Genomic DNA, 23052 nt, shown 5'->3' on the forward strand with positions numbered 1-23052 from the left:
GAAAAGTTTATTACATTGTTCAACTTAAATATCATTTTTATGAAGGCCCGCCACGTAAGTCGGCAACAATCAAAAAATAACAATAACAATAATAATATATACATTAAATTACGACGGCCGACGGACGCGAGATTGGCGCCGCAACTTTGGGGCCCGATTAATATGATTCTATTGTAATGAATGTAATTATGTATGTGTCTAATTGTTGTAAAATATTAATGCTTGTATGAATTCTTTTACATGTACAACAACAAAACCACACCCTGAGGAGATCTGGAGAGGAAAAAGTGTAGAAAAGAAAAAGGATTGCGAGAAAGAAAAATAAGTAAGGTAAGGCCTATTGTGCAAGCATCCTGTGTAGCTCTGTGCGGAATATCGAACCCATGTGCACATGAGATACCTTCGGTGTTTTGTGTGTTTATGTGTTTATTTTTGGAGGGGATAATTATTCGTTTCGTGTATTTGTGTGTTTATTTTTGGAGGGGATAATTATTTGTGTGTGTATCAGTGTTAAAGATTTGTCAGTAGCTTAAAGTGAATTTAGTATGGGTAAGATAGGACAACCTAAAGCATCCGTACCAGAAGAACAAAATTCTGTTAATATGGAAAGTGAGGATCATTTGCAATACGTAAACGAATCCCAAGCCACCGCCTCGGATAACATAATTTCCGGAGCGGGGGGCGAGGATCTGTGGACGGTGAATGACGCTCCACAGCAGAATGGGAATAGAGTAACAACTCCACTGCCTGGGCAGGGGGGCCAATCGAGTGCTAGATTAAGCGGGGCACCAGTATGCTCACCGATTGCAGACCCATTTGCAGAATTTCTGCGCAGGTTAGAAGAAAGAGATAGGGAAAGAGATCAGAAACTGGCTCAGTTGCTCCATGAGCAAGAGCAACAAAGAGAACTGAAAGAAAGGGAAAAGGAAAGAATGTCAGAACAAGAGGGAAAAACAAAGAGACGAAAAACTGGCTCAGATGCTACGTGAGCAAGAGCAGCGCAATGAAGCGAAACTAGATAGGATCCAAACCGAACTAGCCGAGATGCGGGATGCGTGCAAAGAGATCCCCGATCTTGAGCAAAGCTTAGCCGGAGAGATGCAAAAATTACAGATATCGCAGGCTAGGCTTGAAGACAATGTCCAGACTTTAACCAACCGCGTGGATAATGTGGAGATAGATGCACGGAAAAGTATTGACGCATATTTGGAAGTGCAAGCTCAAAAAGTAGAAAAAGAATTGAATGAATGGCTAGAAGTAAAGGATCGCGAGATATCTGCAAAGATTGAAAGCGACGTAAAAACAGCTGTAGAACAAGCGACTGCGGCCGCGAGTGTAAATATTGACGCCAGCGCTGCCGCACTACATGCCGAATTAACACAGATTAAGTCCCGTGTGACTGCGGAGTTGCCAAATTGGCAACAGGAGGTCGCGCGGAGACTGTCTGCGTTGGAAAGAATTGTAAACAGTGGCGGACAGATCATGAATCAGACTCCGCGTACTGATTATTATAATAACGCTGACGGTAGCCAGGGTGCGAGTGCGCAACCGCAACCTATTGCGAATTATGAGCACGAGCAACACGCGATACCGTGCAGCGCACATCACGAAGTGATGAATGTCCCAGAATGTAGCAATCAGATGTGCAAAAAAGAGGACAATGTAATAAAACACAGGACATTCCAACCCTTCAATAGCGAAAAACGAAATGTCCACCCTGTTGTATTTATTAAGAGCTTCAGGAATGTGTTTCCCAGGACATGGACGGAAAGACAAAGAATACAGTTCGTGGTCTCCTTTATTCAAGGTGACGCGGCACTGTGGGCCACCGACGTGTCCGAAAAATGTCTAACGATGCAACAGTTTGAAGGTGCATTCTTGCAAAAATTCTGGTCCGATAGCGTCCAAGAAAGACTACGAAAGGAGTTGTACAGTCCAGAAATGTACAATCCTAAGATGGGAACGTTACGCAAATATTTCGAAAAGTATAGAAACAAAACCAGGTACTGGGACGAGCCAATGTCCGATCGTGACATAATCAGATTAATAAAAATGAAGTTGCCCAGTGAAATTAAAAGATATTTCATCAATGTGCCGGAATACGATATAGAACAATTCATGGAAATAGTGGATTCTGTTGACTTATTGATCGAAGATATGAAAACCGAAAACAAGTGGAACCATGCAGGCTGTAATCAACAAAAAGCCGATTACAATAGCAGCCACAGTAACGGTAGTAACTTAGTACCAAATGGTAACGGGAATAGGCAAGAGCACCGGCAACAGAATCGAGGCACAAACAATGGCAATGGTTATAACGGCAACGGTTATAATCGTGAAAATCGAAAGAGACATCATGATGGACGCATGAGCAATGGATATAATGGTAACGGCAATCCGCAATGGCGGAACAACCGAAACCAGTGGCGTGGTCGTAACGAACCGACACCACAGTGGCAACAAAACACAGCGCCACAATGGAACGCCAACCCAGGTCCATCACAGAACATGTCAGGAAGTTATAACCGACCACCGCAAAACCAGAGCCATACACAATATCAAAATACACCATCGGGGAGGCAGGGCGGCCAACCCAACAGTAGCAACAACAACAACCAGAACCACAATGTGAGGTTAGTGGAAGTGACAGACAACTGTCAACCCACTAATGCTCATCCGTTAAACTAAAGACAGCCACAATACGCTCTCCGTTGTTGGCTGCAGGATGGTGTAGTGAGGGCACATTCACGGATGACAGCCATAAACTTTGTATGCTGAGATACAATGAAGGAACAAAAATAGAAAAGGAACTTGTAGACATACCGCAGACATGTAACCGAACCGACAAAAGTGTTGTGCAGGCTATATTGCAAGCAGATATGTATGGAGCACCAATACACATAATAGTCGATACCGGTGCGTCAACCAATGTCATGAGCGCAAATTTTTACAAGTACTTGAGTCAAAATAATAGAATACCAGTATTGCCAGTGAAGAATTGTCGTGTTACAGGTGCAATAGATGCACAATCTCATATCATAAAGCACCAGGTGCAAGTCGAGTTTACGGTAGGAAATGAAGCAATGAAAAGCTCGTTCCTAGTAGTTAAGGGATTAGGTGTTGCTTGCATCCTGGGGATGGAATTTTTACGCCAGAGGGACGCAAAAATCGACCTCTTGTGCGGGGAAGTAAGCCTTATGAATGAGGATAGACGTGTAATTTTGCCATTGTTGAGGACACGGGAAGTGCACGGTAAATATTGCCGGAACTTTCAGTCGAGATTCGAAGGAATACAGGTAATGAATTTATGTTCTGACTTAAGTACAAGACAAGCATGTTATAAGGAGTTTATTACTGAAGACAGAGAGGAAAAAAGGAAACTGATAGCCATGAAAGTTAGGGAGTCAGAACATTTGACTGAAGCACAACAAAACGAATTGACTCAGCTACTTACAGATTATGAGAATGTGTTTTCGGAAAAACCCGGTGTTATCGAGGGCTACACCTATAACATCGAAGTGGTACCTCACGATACTTTCTGTCACGCAAACTACACCATTCCGTGGTCAAATAAGGAGGCAGTTACCAAGGAAATAAGAAAAAATACTTACAAAGACTTAAAGAAGTTCGCTCAGTAGAGCAACGTTTACATTTGTGTGTAGTAGGTTAAGTTTATAGTGTATTTTTTCTGTGTGTAAATGTTCCGATTTTAGTGTAATATTTAAAGACAATGAGGCACACAAGATTAGTGCGATTCAATTTTGTAGTTGTTAAGGAATAATAGTATTTATAAGCAATTGCATTTTGAAGAAAAAAAATGAACGTAGGTTTAAGAATATGTTAAAAATTGCATGTTGAAAAATGCTAAAAAAAAATATTTAAAAAAGAGAAAATTCAATAGCATGTAATGATGATAGAATTTTTCATTAGTGTGTCATGAATATTTTTGAACTGTAGTAGTAACGCAACTTATGAAATTTAATATTATAGTGTATATGTTCTATGTATTTATGTCTATACCGATCTAGAAATATGCTCAATCATAATTTACTAAGCAACATGAGTGCAGGGTGTACATCACCCAAGGTACCTCATGTGTTGTGGACAAGGTACAAAGCAAATCAGTAAACGCGACTACCGCTAAGCACTGTTAAAATAAATTGCCATCTGCTAAGGCAGAGATTTACACGAATCAAACACTAATCTAGGAACTTGCACGCTAGGCCTAGATTATAAAATGTGTACAATAATGCGAGAGGCAAAGTTTTGTAAAGTCGAGCCTGGCTCTGGAGGGCAAGTACGCAATGAGTGGGCAGACATGGCATGGGGACTTACCTCAGATGAGACGGAAATACAATTGTATAGTCAAAAAATCTGAAGGCAAGTACGACTCTAAGTGGAAAAGAAAAAGAGACAAGTAGTGCGAGAGACTGGTAAAATCCAGCACAAGCCAAAATCCAGTTCAGACTGAATGAAATACATTAGTGTTTGTGAACTAATCGAAACAGTTACTTTAAACAGTGTGAAATACTGTGAAGGTGAAACTGTGATATGGACAGTGAAGTGCTAGTATTGAACGTTCAACAGCGGTGAGAACGCCAAACGCCAATATTACGCACGAAAAACTGTGAATTTGCTTATAAATATGAACTATTAACGTGAAGTGAACCCACAGTCAATATTTTTGGGACAGACTGAAGTTTCAGTGAGCACAATAATGCGAGATTGGAATGCGATGCGTGGACTGTTGCAAAACAGCGACCGCAGAAACGGCGAATGTTTGTGCTAAGCTCGTATTGGGACACTCACCAGTACCTGCGAGTGCGGCGAAAACATAAATAATTTCATCAAGACAAAAACTGACGTGTAATGGAAACAGTATTGCATCAAAACTGCATTCACGGGAGAAGATCCATGTCATGTATTCTGCAAGACAGTGCTAGCTTGACACTCGGAAACTGGCGAAAACTTAACAACAACTGCCGCACTAATAAATTCTTCTTTCCCACTAGCGTAACCATCTGCGGCGGGAAACAAATATTACGTTGGTTGTGTGTATGTTTCATGTACTACGTCGGAGATGCGTAGCAGAGCTGACTCCTGCCAACAAGAGCGGGGGGCGGATATCATCCCACTCCGCCACGCCTGGCCGAGACAGAAGCGCATCGCCAACTGTGCAGCCGATCAGCTGATTCTGACGTTCCGCGACGGCGAGACACACGCTGGCGTCGAGCGGGCGTTGACCTCTCCGCAGCCGCCGCGAACGCCGAGCACCGAACACACCAACCGACGCCGTCGCGAGCCAAACGTCGCGGCGTAGATCATCAACGACACCGCAATCAATTGTTTTAATGACCTCATTTATTTGCGTAGTGCAACAAAACATTATTTGCACATCCTGTACTCCAATGACATCCCAGAAACAATTAAGTGAAAGTGACCAAAGCAGTTAGTCTGTCGCTCCGCCGAGGTTTTCCCCAGGTTTCCCTACGGCCGCGCCAAATGGGGAGCGAACAGTTGACACCCCTGGGACTTCAAATATTCCGGACTAACTCGTGGTTGTATACCTTGAACCTCATCTACACTTTGTGTGCAACGCACCTCAGTAATTACAACATACGATGTGACATATATAGACTATGAAAGAAAACTCTGCGTGTGGACACTGTGGACATGAAAGTGGAAATATTTATGTCAAAAAACACGAACATTTTTTATGACATAAACATTTCGGGGGGCAATATAGCGTCCCCAGTGCCATATTACGAAAAGACAATATTTATAAAGAAGACATTCATAATTTGTAAGAGATTTTTTTTTTCTCATGTAGCCTTAAAATAATAATTTCTCTGTGTAGGTTTAGATTGCAAAGAAATAATTTATGACAGAATGATCTAAAGAGACGCCCAGTTACACTCTTTTGTTAATTTTTTAGTCGACCTTACTTCTTCGCTTGTCTTGAATGTGTCTAGAGGGACATCTTGTGTGTGCTGACGAATGTAAGCATATTTGTATGAGTTAAGCATATAATATACTGATTTAATATTATTGTTCACTTTTAATTTGTAAGAGGTGATCCCGATTTCATGTCCGCCTTCCTTGAATTAACCTGCATTCAAGTAATTTACAGCTCAACAATCGCAGCGGCCGATGCAGCCAACGACGCCATTACGTGGCGATATTAACTTATGAAAAATTAGCGGAAGCGGAAAACTCGCCCGCTATTAGCATAATATTAATTTTTCTCCACAGCCGCACGAAGTTGCAGAAATACTTAGCTTTAAGATTCTTATTTTCAGTAGCATAGCCGAGACCCAGAGCCAGGACTCTGACTACAATACAATGGTTAACGGAGGTAAGAAAATACTCTCGCGCGTGTGTGGGCCGCAATTGTAATTAATAACTAAAGATCTTTTGCTTTAACGTCAACTGACTAGCCGAGGAAATTTATATGAAAAGTTTATTACATTGTTCAACTTAAATATCATTTTCATGAAGGCCCGCCACGTAAGTCGGCAACAATCAAAAAATAACAATAACAATAATAATATATACATTAAATTACGACGGCCGACGGACGCGAGACTGCGATGAGGGGTGGATCAGTATAGCAAGCAGTGGAAACAGTATTGCAAGCAACAGGAATTTATCTCGTGTGATGGACTACTGTGCAAGGAGACGAAGTTGCAACCACGAGTGGGCAGAGCATCTGGCACAAGACAGTAAAGCTGAGGAAGGTGGTTAGTAACTCAACCACCTTCCACACGGTGCACGTCCGTATCTCACCACTGACGTTTAGTATCAGCCGCACGCAGTTGACGTCAACAAGTGTATCGGCCTGAAACTAGATGCCAAAATAAAATCGACACCTTAAATACAGCTGGAAGGAATTTCTTCATATTTAATACAGGGTGAAAAGTATTTAAACCGATAAACTCTGGGAGGGTATAGGGGACATCATAACAAATACTTTTCCCTAATGTCATTTTTTCCTATGAGGATTACTTAAACCGGTGGAGGCCGTATTAAGATCTTCAGTTGTTAGAGGGCGTATTACACTGTTCAGTTGTAGGCAACTGCCGTCCACCAATGTAGTAGTGCATTGTCTCTACTTACTAATGGAGCGGTACACCCCGAGTGAGAACACTGATATGGTTGGTGCATACTACGTAGCGCATCACAGCGAACGAGCTGCACAGTGGGTTTATCAACAACAATATCCTAATCGCCGTATCCCGCATCATACGACCTTTGCTGCTGTGTACCAACGTCTGCATGAGACCGGGTCATTTAGCGGATTACTTGGACAGGGACGCCGTCGCCCGGTAAGAACGCTGCAATTTGAGGAAGCTGTCTTGCAGCATGTGAAGCAGGATCCTTCAATCAGCACTCGTGCAATTGTACGTAACATGGGGATGAATCAGACGAATGTAAGAACAGTCCTTCAAGAGAAATTGTTACGTCCATTTCACTTACAGCGTGTCCACAACCTGGAACCAGTCGATTATCCACCCAGAGCAGTTTTTGCAGTGGTACCTGGAACAGTGTGAAATGCATCGTTCTTCCCATCCTACATCTACATCTACATCTACATGACTACTCTGCAATTCACATTTAAGTGCTTGGCAGAGGGTTCATCGAACCACAATCATACTATCTCTCTACCATTCCACTCCCGAACAGCGCGCGGGAAAAACGAACACCTAAACCTTTCTGTTCGAGCTCTGATTTATCTTATTTTATTTTGATGATCATTCCTACCTATGTAGGTGGGGCTCAAAAAAATATTTTCGCATTCGGAAGAGAAAGTTGGTAACTGAAATTTCGTAAATAGATCTCGCCGCGACGAAAAAGGTCTTTGCTGTAATGACTTCCACCCCAATTCGCGTATCATATCTGCCACACTCTCTCCCCTATTACGCGATAATACCAAACGAGTTTCCCTTTTTTGCACCCTTTCTCTGTGTTGTTTACCAATGAGGCAACGTTTGGGCGTGATGGAGTCTTCAACATGCACAATTCGCATGTTTGGAGTGAGGATAACCCACATGCCAGTTACTAGCGCTCGTCAAGTTCGGTTCTTCGTTAATGCGTGGGTCGGTGTTGTTGGGGGCTGTTTAATTGGACCATATCTCCTACCTAGACCATTAAATGGCAGGCACTATTACAATTTTCTCGCAAGAACATTGCCAGAATTGCTGGAAGACGTCCCGCTCCGTACAAGACAACACATGCGGTTCCAACACGACGGGGCGCCAGCACATTTCAGTCGTCGTGTGCGTCGACTCCTAGACCGATGGTTCCCAGGAACATGGGTTGGCAGAGGTGGTCCTGTACCATGGCCTGCTCAATCCCCAGATATGTTCCTTCTGGACTTTTTTTTGTGTAGAGAGAGATGCGGAGCCTTGTTTACGCAACTCCTGTTGCATCAGAAGAGGATCTGGTTGCCCGGATAGTAGCAGCAGCAGGAACAATTCAGAATACTCCTGGGGTTTTTGCTCGTGTCAAACAGAACATGATTCGACGGTGTAATCTTTGTTTACATGTCAATGGAGGCATTTTTGAAAATCTACTGTAACTGAAATTGGGTTGTGTTAATGAATTGTCCCTTGGTCATAAAAAATGGAAATGTGTTTGTTGGTTCAATTAATTTGTTGCCAGAGAAATCTTCCTCTACCGGTTTAAATACTCCACACAGGAAAAAATGACATTAGGGAAAAATATTTGTTTTGATGTCCCACAGTTTGTCGGTTAAAATACTTTTCACCCTGTACAAATTTATGCCAGCTGCCGTCCCACTGTCCTCCATTTCAACTATGGATCTACGAAGATTTGAAAACTAGTTGCTGCCAGCAGCGGAGCTTTTATAATGCTCAGCAGAGGCCGATTATAATTTCTTGATTCCAATTCAAACTTTGCGAAGGTTGTACCGAGCCTTGTGGCTGGTAATTCTTTCTCAATTACATCTCCGTTCAGGCGTCTGCTGATCAACAACACGTTCCTTTGAAATGGCCGAGAGTTTGGCAGGCTTTCTTTAAACTGCCCAATCTACGTTTTGGCGTTTCTTTCCTATCTGAGTCGGCATTTTCCAGCATTTGTTTTGCACGGAACTCTCACGTTTCCGAGATTCGAGTTGCTTTGTGCAATGGTCGACACTGTTTCACAAGCTTCGTTAATTTCACGCTTCTCGTCTGTCCATGTATCTTCCTGGTTCCAGGTAATGCACCTGTGCTGACACCTCTGTCACAGAAAATGCAGACGTCAATTCCTCCAATTCCATTGAATTCCCCTGGCTAAGAATTGCTTGGTTTTCTAGGTCGTGCTCGACTAGCCCTACCCATGTACAAAACAAATGAAATCAGAATCTATTACAGAACAAAGTATCGTTACCACGAATTTGACAGCTACTGTGCCGCCCTAACTGCAGAATATCAAAAGAAACCAAAAGCGACATCCTGGTAAAGCGTTAACGTGAAACTTGGGTTCTTATCTGGATCGGAGTCGAGGAGAGTAAGTGCAACGCTCGTTGTAAAACAAATAGTGTAAAGACCAGCTGGTGCAATACTCATTCTTTTCTCCGATTTCTTAAATGGTCTTTGAATTTGGCCACTGTGCACAACGATAACGCAATCACACACAGAACAACAAGCTTAGATAAACACCAGTTCATAGGCATTATTAGTCGGTCGCCTAATCTTGGAAAAGTAAGGGACACTGTAAAGGATCTTGTAATCTACGTCAGGACAAAGATTAACAAAACTTACTGGCTGTAATGACTGACACCACAGGTCTATATTCAAAAAAGGTAGTAGGAGTAATCCACTGGATTACAGGCCCATATGATTAACGTCGATATGCAGCAGGATTTTGTAACATACATTGTGTTCGAACATTATGAATTACCTCGACGAAAATGGTCTATTGACACTCAGTCAAGATAGAGTTAGAAAACATCGTTCTTGTGAAACACAACTAGCCCTTTACTCACATGAAGTGTTGAATGCTATTGACAAGGGATTTCAAATTGATTCCGCATTTCTGGATTTCCAGAAGGCTTTTGACACTGTACCACACAAGCGGCTTGTAATGAAATTTCATGATTATGGAATATCGTCTAAGTTATGCGGCTGGATTCATGATTTCCTGTCAGAGATTTCACAGTTAGTACAAATTGATGGAAAGTCATTGAGTAAAACAGGACTGATTTCTGGCGTTCCCCAAGGTAGTGTTATATGCCCTTTGCAGTTCCTCATCTATATAAATGATTTGGGAGACAATCTGAGGAGCCGTCTTAGGTTGTTTGCAGACGACACTGTCATTTATCGACTAGTAAAGTCATCAGAAGATCAAAACAAATTGCAAAACGATTTAGAAAAGACATCCGTAAAGATATCCGTATTGTGCAAAAATTGGCAATTGACCCTAAATAACGATATGTGTGACGTTATCCACATGAATCCTATAAGGAATTCGTTAAACTTCGGTTACACGATAAATCAGTCGAATCTAAAGGCGGCAAATTCAGTTAAATAACTAGGAACTACAATTACGAACAACTTAAATTGGAAGGTACACACAGAAAATGTTGCGGTGAAGGCTAACAAAAGACTGCGTTTTGTTGGCAGGACACTTAGAAAATGTAACAGATCAGCTAAGGAGACTGCCTGCACTATGCTTGTCCACCCCCTTTTAGAATACTGCTGCGCGGTGTGGGATCCTTACCCGATAGGATTGACGGAGAACGTCGAATAAGTGCAAAAGAGGGCAGCATGTTTTCTATTATTGCAAAATAGGGGAGAGAGTGTCACTGAAATTATACAGGATTTGGGGTGGACTTCATTATTACAATGGCGTTTTTCGTTGCGGCGGAATTTTCTCATGAAATTCCAATCACTAACTTTTTTCACCGAATGTGAAAATATTTTGTTGACACCAACCTACATAGGGAGAAACGATTGTTATTATAAAATAAGGGAAATCAGAGCTCGTACGGAAAAATATAGGTGTTCGTTCTTTCAGCGCACTTTACGAGATTGGAATGATAGAGAATTGTGAATGTGGTTCGATGAACCCTCTGCCATTCACTTAAATGTGATTTGCAGAGTATCCATGTAGATGTAGATGTAGGAGAGAGAACAAAGTTTTCTAAAACGCAAAGTAAATTACAAAATGTTCAGGGAAGGACAGGAACACAGCAATGTAACTTACTTAGGAATGAGCTATATAGCAAGTGCAGGAAATGCATGATGGAATGGCGGCAGAAAAAATGCCAGGAAATCGAAACCAAAATCAGATTCCTTCGGTGTGCAACACACACACACACACACACACACACACACACACACACACACACACCTAGTCCCGAGCAGTGAAGATCCCTGACGAGGCAGGAAACCGAAGCCGGGTCTCCGTGATCGAGAGTCAACAACGCTGACCAGAAGACTACAAATGGCAGGAGCGTTCAGTCGTATGTCATTGTTTTTGCCTCTATTCCAACTCATTGCGCAGTGCAGTAAACGTGCAATTGCCTTAGTATAGGTAAAGAGTTGTGACTTAACTCTAATTTATTGTTGTATCTCATGAAATACAAGCTATCCATTTCCAGTCATTCCTACAACTGTTACCGTCTTCTCTGTAGCGTGCAGATGTACACAGTGCTTTAATGTAAGTACAACATCAGTGCAAGATTAGGAAGAATTGTTGTCTTACTTGTAAATATAAGAAATACTGTGGTACGTGAATGTTTTTTTAGATTGCCTTAGAACACAGTAGGTCACATTTTCCACTGCATTTTACTTTCGTTACATTGATTTAATGCCACTGTACTGGTACAGAAATGATATCATATTTTTCTGATTTACGCGTATTATGTGAAGCTCTCTACATTTATAACATATTGATATGTATGATATTTCCTGATGATGAATTTGCACAATGGTCTTGATTCAAATCGCTAAAAATCAAAGATTTCTTACTTACGTCACTGGACAACTACAATTAGGTGGATCTCCTCCGCAGCCGTTTTTAAACTGTTGATCTGTGTGTCTGTTTTAGTATTGTTCTTTCTAAACACGACAACTCCAAGAAACATTACGAATTTCCAAGTATTTGTCACGTTTTGTTTAATATTAATGGCTTTAAACCATTGATCTTCATAGCATGGCCATGAAAAGCATTATTTTAGTGGAGCTGGAAATTATTATTACCGGGTGACCAAAATGTCGGCATAAATTTGAAAACTAAATAAATCACGGAATAATGTAGATAGAGAGGTAAAAATTGACATACATGCTTGGAATGACATGGGGTTTTATCAGAACCAAAAAAATACAAAAGTTCAAAGAATGTCCGACAGATGGCGCTTCATCTGGTCAGAATAGCAAAAATTAGCGTAACAAAGTAAGAGCAAAGATGATGTTCTTTGCAGGAAATGCTCAACATATCCACCATCATTCCTCAACATTAGCTGTAGTCGAGGAATAATGTTGTAAACAGCACTGTGAAGCATGTCCGGAGTTATGGTGAGGCATTGGCCTCGGATGTTGTCTTTCAGCATCCCTAGAGACGTCGGTCGATCACGATACACTTGCGACTTCAGGTAAACCCAAAGCCAATAATCGCACGGACTGAGGTCTGGGGACCTGGGAGGCCGAGCATGACGAAAATGGCGGCTGAGCACACGATCATCACCAAACGATGGGCGCAAGAGATCTTTCACGCGTCTAGCAATATGGGGTGCAGCGCCATCCTGCACAAACATCGTATGTTCCAGCAGGTGTTTATCAGCCAGGCTGGGGATGATGCATTCTGTAACATATCGGCGTACCTCTCAACCGTCACGGTGGCAGTTACAAAACCAGAATCACGCATTTCCTCGAAGAAAAAAGGCCCGATAACGGTAGATGTGGTAAATCCAACCCATACCGTGACTTTCTCGTCTTGCAATGGAGTTTCCACGACAGTTTTAGGATTTTCGGTAGCCCGAACTCTGCAGTTGTGGGCGTTTACAGACCCTATGAGCGTGAAATGAGCTTCGTCGGCCCACAACACGTTACTCAACCAATCGTCATCTTCCGCCGTCTTTTGAAACGCCCATACCGCAAATGCCCTCCGCTTCACTAAATCGCCAGGTAACAGTTCTTGATGCCGATGGATTTTGTACGGATAGCGTCTGAGGGTACGCCTAAGTGCCAACCCAACAGTAGTGTATGGAATGCCGGTGCGACGTGCGACTGCACGAGAGCTGACTTCCCCGTGCATACACGAACCCGCTACAGTTTCTTCCTGAATTATCTCAGCAGCATTACACCTTGTGCTCGGTCGGCCACTACGGGGTCTATCGTCTAAACAGCCCGTGGCTTCGAACTCCGAAATCATTCTCGCCGCAGCTGCATTTGTCAACGGACCTTTACCCGTTCGAATCCCCTTCCTATGGCGATAGAATCGTAACGCTGAATTAGCACATTTCCCATTCTGATAATACAACTTCACTAAAAGCGCCTTTTCAGGTAACGTCAACATGCTGCGACTGCAGGCGCATCTGATTCTCTCTCATTACAGCTCCTTATATACACGATTGTCATGCGCAGTCACTGACGTTTTGCTGTCCAGCGCCATCTGTCGGACATTTTGTGAACTTTGTTTTTTTTGGTTCTAATAAAACCCCGTGTCATTCAAAGCATGTGTGTCAATTTTTTCCTCTCTATCTACATTGTTCCGTGGTTTATTAAGGTTTAAAATTTATACTGACTTTTTGATACCCGGTATAACAACAGAATGTAAAATAATTTAAAACTGGAAATGATTTTTGTGGAATTGTACTGGAACAAATAACTCTTTCCTATATGCGATAATTATATCAGTCAACCATTCATTATTGCTACATTATGGTGTTATCCTTGAAGCTGCAGGAATAATTGAAATGTAATTAAATGAGATCTAGGAGAAAAGTCAGGTGCAATTGTTGTCTGTTCATACTTCACAGTAGAGTGTAGAAGTTACCATAGATGATAATAAACGAGACTGATTGTAAAGCATTTTTGACAGAGAAAAGATAGTATGTTTTTTTCTGTTAGGTTCAAGTTCGCAAATGAGATTTATTGCATAGATATTTTTACATAGTCTAACCCAAACTGGACGTTTACAGTATGTCTTCAATTGATAAACGTAAAAAAACTAGTTAATTTAAGGCAATCGATTTCCGAATAAACATACAGAAATGAATTCCATTGGCTAATCTGTGTAAAATGTAGCAATTGATTCATCAGTGGGTGCATGATCTGAAACAAAAACTAAGTGAGCAGTGGTTTCAGATTAATTCATTTCTTTTCACACTAATGTTTCTATGAAATTCTTGCAATGTGACACTAATATCGCATCGAAGAACACACACATTGAAAGTAGAACAATATACCCGTGCGGCGACCAGGGCAAAGAATCAAAGAAAATGCATGCATGGTCGTTATCGTCTACATCTACATCTATACTCCGCGAGCCACCTTACGGTGTGTGGCGGAGGGTACTTATTGTACCACTATCTGATCCCCCCTTCCCTGTTCCATTCACGAATTGTGCGTGGGAAGAACGACTGCTTGTAAGTCTCCGTATTTGCTCTAATTTCTCGGATCTTTACGTTGTGATCATTACGCGAGATATATGTGGGCGGTAGTAATATGTTGCCCATCTCTTCCCGGAATGTGCTCTCTCGTAATTTCGATAATAAACCTCTCCGTATTGCGTAACGCCTTTCTTGAAGTGTCCGCCACTGGAGCTTGTTCAGCATCGCCGTAACGCTCTCGCGCTGACTAAATGTCCCCATGACGAATCGCGCTGCTTTTCGCTGGATCATGTGTATCTCTTCTATTAATCCAACCTGGTAAGGGTCCCATACTGATGAGCAATACTCAAGAATCGGACGAACAAGCGTTTTGTAAGCTACTTCTTTCGTCGATGAGTCACATTTTCTTAGAATTCTTCCTATGAATCTCAACCTGGCGCCTGCTTTTCCCACTATTTGTTTTATGTGATCATTCCACTTCAGATCGCTCCGGATAGTAACTCCTAAGTATTTTACGGTCGTTACCGCTTCCAATGATTTACCACCTATGGCATAATCGTACTGGAATGGATTTCTGCCCCTATGTATGCGCATTATATTACATTTATCTACGTTTAGGGAAAGCTGCCAGCTGTCGCACCATGCATTAATCCTCTGCAGGTCCTCCTGGAGTACGTACGAGTCTTCTGATGTTGCTACTTTCTTGTAGACAACCGTGTCATCTGCAAATAGCCACACGGAGCTACCGATGTTGTCAACTAAGTCATTTATGTATATTGTAAACAATAAAGGTCCTATCACGCTTCCCTGCGGTACTCCCGAAATTACCTCTACATCTGCAGATTTTGAACCGTTAAGAATGACATGTTGTGTTCTTTCTTCTAGGAAATCCTGAATCCAATCACAAACCTGGTCCGATATTCCGTAAGCTCGTATTTTTTTCACTAAACGTAAGTGCGGAACCGTATCAAATGCCTTCCTGAAGTCCAGGAATACGGCATCAGTCTGCTCGCCAGTGTCTACGGCACTGTGAATTTCTTGGGCAAATAGGGCGAGCTGAGTTTCACATGATCTCTGTTTGCGGAATCCATGTTGGTTATGATGAAGGAGATTTGTATTATCTAAGAACGTCATAATACGAGAACACAAAACATGTTCCATTATTCTACAACAGATTGACGTAAGCGAAATAGGCCTATAATTATTCGCATCTGATTTATGACCCTTCTTGAAAATGGGAACGACCTGCGCTTTCTTCCAGTCGCTAGGTACTTTACGTTCTTCCAGCGATCTACGATAAATTGCTGATAGAAAGGGGGCAAGTTCTTTAGCATAATCACTGTAGAATCTTAAGGGTATCTCGTCTGGTCCGGATGCTTTTCCGCTACTAAGTGATAGCAGTTGTTTTTCAATTCCGATATCGTTTATTTCAATATTTTCCATTTTGGCGTCCGTGCGACGGCTGAAGTCAGGGACCGTGTTACGATTTTCCGCAGTGAAACAGTTTCGGAACACTGAATTCAGTATTTCTGCCTTTCTTCGGTCGTCCTCTATTTCGGTGCCATCGTGGTCAACGAGTGACTGAATAGGGGATTTAGATCCGCTTACCGATTTTACGTATGACCAAAACTTTTTACCCAGAAACAGTATTATTCAGAAATAGGAGGCAGAATAACTTTGTCTCAGTAGTAGTCACAGTGGTGTCGGTGTCGGTTTCCGTAGTGACCGTCACCACCCGTAGGGGTGGTTCCACCCATAGTCCGGGTGGGGATTATCCCAGTACCAATGGTTATGATGCGGGTCTGCTGCCGGGATCGCCTGCAGCATCGCGAAACACAGCGCCAGCGTCAGCAGCACAGCCGAGACCACCTGTTGGACAACAAGTTCCTGTCAGCTTCAGCGGTTGTCGTGTACAGCATTATCCGGTACCACAATGAGATGCACAGTAACGAACGTTCTTGATTTCAAATATACGAGGGCATTTCGAAAAGTAAAGATACAATGGCTCGCAGTCCTTAAATACAACATTTATTTAGAAAACGTCAGTTACATCTTATTAACTGGATTATTTGTTATTTTTCGACGTAATCACCCCCGTTATCCAAACATTTGTTAAGTCGGTGCACAAGATTTTGTATCCCACAGTCATAGAAGGTTGCCGCCTGTTGTCGGAACAACATTTCAACTTCATGTCTGATCTCTTCATCGTCGTGGAATGATTTTCCACCAAGATGTGACTTCAGGTAACAGAAGACATGAAAGTCGGTGGGCGCAAGATCCGGACTGTATGGCGGATAGTCCAACACGTCCCATTTGAATTGTTTGAGTAGTGCTTTGGTTACGAGCACTGTGTGAGCCCGATAGCGGACTCCTATTCTCAGCATACCCCTGCGTTTGTTTTGAATTGCCCTTCGAAGACGTTTCAAAGTCTGTCAATATGCAGCAGCATTAATTTTCGTTCCAGGAGGCATAAAGTCCAACAGAACACTGCCTTGTGTGTCCCAAAGAACAGAAGCAATGATTTTCTTCGCTGAAATCGACGTTTTGCATTTCTTGGCTTTTGGTGAATTCGAATGATGCCATTGCATTGATTGTTGCTTGGATTCAGGTGTTTGGTGATAGACCCACGTCTCGTCACCTGTCACAATGTGATCAAGGAACTCATCACCTGCTTCAGCGTAGCCTGTGAGGAAGTCGAGTTGCAAAGCCCATCCTTTTCTTTTTGTGTTCTTCCGTTAACAGTTTTGGATCCCAGCGCGTACACAATTTACTGTACCCTAACCTGACAGTCACAACGTCATAAAGAGTTGTCATTGACATGTCCGGTATGATCTGATGCAATTCTTTCAATGTGAGACGTCTGTTTGCATGAATTGCTTCCTCCGTTCTCCGACGAAGGGCGTCAGAGATAAGAGATGGCTGACCTGTTACTTTGTTCGTCATGAACATCGGTCCTACCTTCAGAGAAATGACGACACCATTTCGTTACATTTTGTCGATTCATAATGTTCCCATAAACAGAAACAATTTCTTTGTGAATATCCGCTGGTCGCTGACCTTTTGCATGAAGAAAACGTATGACGGAACGCACTTCGCATTTGGCGGGATTCTGAATCGGCGCAGCCATTTTAAACACCACATACTCCAACCAGAAGCAACGTTCAACTGCCGAACTACCGCGAAGAGAAAGCTATCGGTTCAAGGTTAATACCAGTGTTGCTAACTTGCTCGCCAAAACTCTTCTGTTCCTCTGACGTAGGGTGTATCTTTACTTTACGACATACCCTCGTATAACAACCCATTGTGAACTTTACGGTGTTTCATTATAGTGAAGTTTGTGTGCAGTTTCTTTTCCAAAGCCTTAGTCGAAGCACAAGAAATGACTTTCATAAGAAAGCCTATGTAAATGCCTCATACCTCCGTAGGCTGTAGCGTTTTCTTTATTGTTTTCCTGGTTCAAAAATGGTTCAAATGGCTCTGAGCACTATGGGACTTAACATCTATGGTCATCATTCCCCTAGAACTTAGAACTACTTAAACCTAACTAACCTAAGGACAGCACACAACACCCAGCCATCACGAGGCAGAGAAAATCCCTGACCCCGCCGGGAATCGAACCCGGGAACCCGGGCGTGGGAAGCGAGAACGCTACCGCACGACCACGAGATGCGGGCAATTTCCTGTTTATGATCCTTGTGCTATCACTAAGGCGGCATTTGAACAAAGTTACGTCGCTGCTGTCGTATGATTTTTCACTTGTCACAAAATAAACGAAATTTTGAGTGTTCTCTCATGTGCTGGTAGCAGTCGAAAGGAATGAACCCCGCAAGTGAAAAGCGCATTCGTATTTGGACATCTGGTTTCGCTAAATATGTATGGTAAGTTTAATTAATTAACTGAAATTACAATGAAATGAACACCCTTAGCTGCTTACAGGCGTTGACATACGTCAACGCGGACAGATGAAAATGTGTGCCCCGACCAGGACTCGCCGCGCGACTGCTACGGTCGCAGGTTCGAATCCTGCCTCGGGCATGGATGTGTGTGGTGTCCTTAGGTTAGTTAGGTTTAAGTAGTTCTAAGTTCTAGGGGACTGATGACCACAGATGTTAAGTCCCACAGTGCTCAGAGCCATTTGAACCAGCCAGGACTCGAACCCGGGATCTCCTGTTTATATGGCGGACGCTCTATCGATCTTTTTTTTTAAAAAAAACAAAACTCCTTTACTACTTTAAGTGTCTCATTTCCTAATCTAATTCCCTCAGCATCACCCGACTTAATTCGACTACATTCCATTACCCTCGTTTTGCTTTTGTTGATGTTCATCTTACACCCTCCATTCAAGACACTGTCCATTCTGTTCTACTACTCTTCAAAGTCCTTTGCTGTCTCTGACAGAATTACAATGTCATCGGCGAATCTCAAAGTTTTTATTTCTTCTCCATGGATTTTAATACCTACTCCGAATTTTTCTTTTGTTTCCTTTACTGCTTGCTCAATATACAGATTGAATAACATAGGGGATATGCTACAACCCTGTCTCACTCCCTTCCCAACGACTGCTTCCCTTTCATGCCCCTCGACTCTTGTAACTGGCATCTGCTTTCTGTACAAATTGTAAATATCCTTTCGCTCCCTGTATTTTACCTCTGCCACCTTTAGAATTTGAAAGAGAGTATTCCAGTCAACATTGTCAAAAGCTTTCTCTAAGTCTACAAATGCTAGAAACCAGGCATATTTAAAAACATTAAAAGGATCTCGAGATAACACTTATCACGAGGCTGCAGACAGCACACCATTACAGAGCTCTCACATAGATCTAAGAAATTCCTTGCTAAATATGAGAAACCATATGAGATAGACCATTTTACTGAATCGTAATATGCGGTACAGCACTGATGGAAATGCCAAATGAAGCGAGGCAAAACAAATGGTTCGAGACTTTGCAGAGTATGGGCATGACACATAGCAGCAAAATAGTGTGGAGTCTTATCAAATAGCTCAGTGGTGATCCAAAAGGCTCCAGACAGCCTGCTGTGGCTACACTCAACCAAGTGGTTCACCAACTCCTCTTGAATGGAAAATCCAAGGCAAAATATCAAAAAGCATAAATCAGTAGGATACTACAATCGGAAACCCACACTTACTCAGTTACTTTCACAATAATAATATTTATCCAGGGCCTCAGTACTATAAGAAAGGGTAAGGCGGCTGCGGTGGATGATATGAACCAAAATTTGGATCTTGCGGTTCTTTAGCCATTGCCGCAAAACTTGTAATATCCCCAAGAAAGGCAACCACAGTTGCGCTACTCAAGCCTGGGAAGGAACGAGTCGTGTCAAAGAACTACCGATCTACATCATTTCTTCGTCATCTACACAAATTGTGTGAGAGACTCGTTCGGAAAAGCTGGGCGAACTCCAACGATCTGAAACGTATCCCTCAACAAGCTGGTGTTAGACGCAATCATGCACCAGCCTAATTCTGTGCCAGACAATGTTTAGATTATGTGTACGAAAATAAAGTGACTACAGGGCTAGCATTTATCGACATCGGCTCCGCATACGATACAGCCAACCATAGATCGCTCTTCCAGAGGCCCTATGACGAGCTGAGAGATTCCCATTTTGTCAATGTCATTGATCCTCTCTTGCGGAGTAGACAATTTTACATCTTTGTTGGTGGAAACAAGAGCCGATGCACAAACCAAAGAAATAGAGTGGTCCAGGGAAGCGTTCTAGCTTCGTCCCTTTTTCACCTATACACTAACGACCCGCCAAAATCTAATCGTACTAAGCACACAACCTAACTATGTGTGACTCTGGATTCATCTGTGACGTATAGGCACTACAGGGAAAAGATCCGTCAGAAGGAATATTTTAAGGAAACTCGTAAACAGCAAATGAGGAGCAAACCTACTATCTTGAGAACCACCACTTGAGCACTATCCTTCTCTGCAGCAAAATAAGCCTGCCTGTTTAGGACTGATCAACTCACGTGGAAAAGGTGGACATAATCCTTAATAAAACATGTCGAATAACAACTGGGTTTATGAAACCCACGTCTCTACCAAAGTTTTACAGAGCTGCAGGTAATGTAATTTACAGCTCACGAAGAACGCCTGATGAATTCACAGAGAGGCTCAAACAAACCATCAGTGATCGCTATCTTCTCTTTGGCGTCGCATGCGAGCTTGGACGACTGAGACCCCGTAAAATGTTCTTAAACACGGCCACTGAAGAATTATCACCTGACTATCCATAGGCACAGGTAGTGCATGGCGACTCTACAACAAATTGGAAGAAATGAGGACATAAGAAGAGAGGTGGCCGCGGTGAAAAGCACACATGATCAGGTGAGGTCATAGTAACGTGGATGATGACGAGTGCATTTCGTGTGCGGTGCAAGACATGAAACACCTTCTGGCCTGTCCAAACAGTCCTTTCACAAACAACCTCGAAGGTTTGTAGCTGGACAAGAAAAAAGCGCCGGACGTGGTCCAAGGGACTGAAAGACTGTGATTGGTTTCTGGATGTGAAAAAACAAAAGGAAAGAAGTTGGTATTACTGTGGCATTCAATCCAAAGACTGGTTTAATGCAACGCTCCACAGTTCCCTACCCTACGCAAACCTCCCCATTTACGAAAAATTGCTGTAACCGACATCCATCTGAACCTACTTATTGTATTCATCTCTTGGTCTGTCTCTACAAGTGTTACCTCTCATACTACCGTACAGTACAAAACTGACGATTACATAATATCTCAGAACGCGTCCTACCAACGGATTCTTTATTTCATTCATATTAGGCCGCAAACGTTTTGTCTCCCCAGTTCTATTACTTCCTCATTAGTTACGTGATCTATCCCTCTAATCTTCAGCATGCTTCTATAGAACGGTACTTCAAAGGCTTCTTTTCTCTTTTGGCTCAGCTACATTTCTTCCACGTTTCGCTTCCGTATAAGGCTACACTCCAGACAAGTACCTTTAGGTATATATTCGATTTTAATAAGTTTCTCTCCTTCAGAAGCGCTGTTGTTGCCAATGCCAGTCTACATTTTATATACTCACTATGTCCGCCATCGCCAATTATTTTACTGTCCAAATAGCAAAAGTTTTTAGTACTTTTAGTATCTCGTTTTCTAATCTAATTCCATCAGAATAGAATGATTTAATTCGACTACATTTCATTACCCTTATATTACTTTTGCCTGTTTTCATCTTCTATTCTCTTTTTAAGAAACTATCTGTTTCGTTCAGTCACTCTTTGAATTCCTTTTTCTGTATCCCACAGAATATAATGATATCGGCAAACCTCATTTTTTTATTATTTCTTCTCCTTGAACTTCAGTTCCCTGTCCAGATCTTCCTTCAGTTTCCTATACTGCTTGCCCAGTGTACAGACTGAGTAGTATCTGAGATTAGCCCAAACAATTTGTCACTCTCTTTTCAACACTGCTTCCCTTTACGTGTCCTTCGACTATTATAACTACCGTCTGGTTTCCTTACAAGCTGTATATAACATTTATGTCCCTGTACCGCTGCTGCCTTCATAATTTGACAGTATATTCCAACCACCAATTCCAAGTGTAAATTGTTATAAACATGTGTACCTTTTTTTAATGTATATTTAGAGATAGATAATAAGGTTAGTACTGTCTCGGGGCACCGATATTTCTGCGAAACCCAAACCAATATTCCCCAACCTCGACTTCTACCAATTTTTCAATTGTTCTGTAATGAATTCGTGTCTGTATTATGCAACCCTGACTTATTAAATATATTTCGATAATATTCACACTTGTCAGCAGCTGCCTTCTTTGGAATTAGAATTATTATGTTTCTCGTAAAGTCTGATGGCTTTTCCCCTGCCCTACACATTTTGCAGATAAGGTGGATTCAGATCTATCAATTCTCTGTCAAATTTTTCTCGCAGTACCATATGTCCCATTTCACCCTCCTCTTACTCTCCCATAATGCTACCTTCAAGTACCTTTCCCCTGTGTAGTCCCTCTTCTTCCACCTTTCAGATTTCCCGTCTTTGCTTAGCAATGCTTTCCCATTTGTGCTTTTTTTATTCATATAAATCTTCTGCCTCTTTCATTTTCCTACAGGCGGTATCTAGCTTTCTCCTAGTGAAACGTGCTTCTTCCATTTGTCCTCTAGCCGTTCCTGTCTAGCCAGTCTGACTTTCTGTAAATCTTATTTTTTTTAGAGTTACTGTGCTGCATTTTTATATTTTCTTCTTTCATCAATTCAGTATCTGCTGTAGCATCCGAGGAACTATGCTGGGCCATAACTTTTTACCTGCTTGTATCTCTGCTTCCTTCAATACGTCTTCTCTTAAAGCTAATCAGTCATTTTTTGTTGCTGTTTCAGCAATAATTGTGTTTTGAAAATTTGATACCTAAATGTACAAGAACACAAATTAATTAAAAAAAGCACTCACACAAGGGGTGAGAGAGTGGAGCAGATGAACATTATCCTATTATAGAA

The sequence above is a fragment of the Schistocerca americana genome, chromosome 4 (genome assembly GCF_021461395.2).
Source record: "Schistocerca americana isolate TAMUIC-IGC-003095 chromosome 4, iqSchAmer2.1, whole genome shotgun sequence".
Lineage (NCBI taxonomy): Eukaryota > Metazoa > Arthropoda > Insecta > Orthoptera > Acrididae > Schistocerca > Schistocerca americana.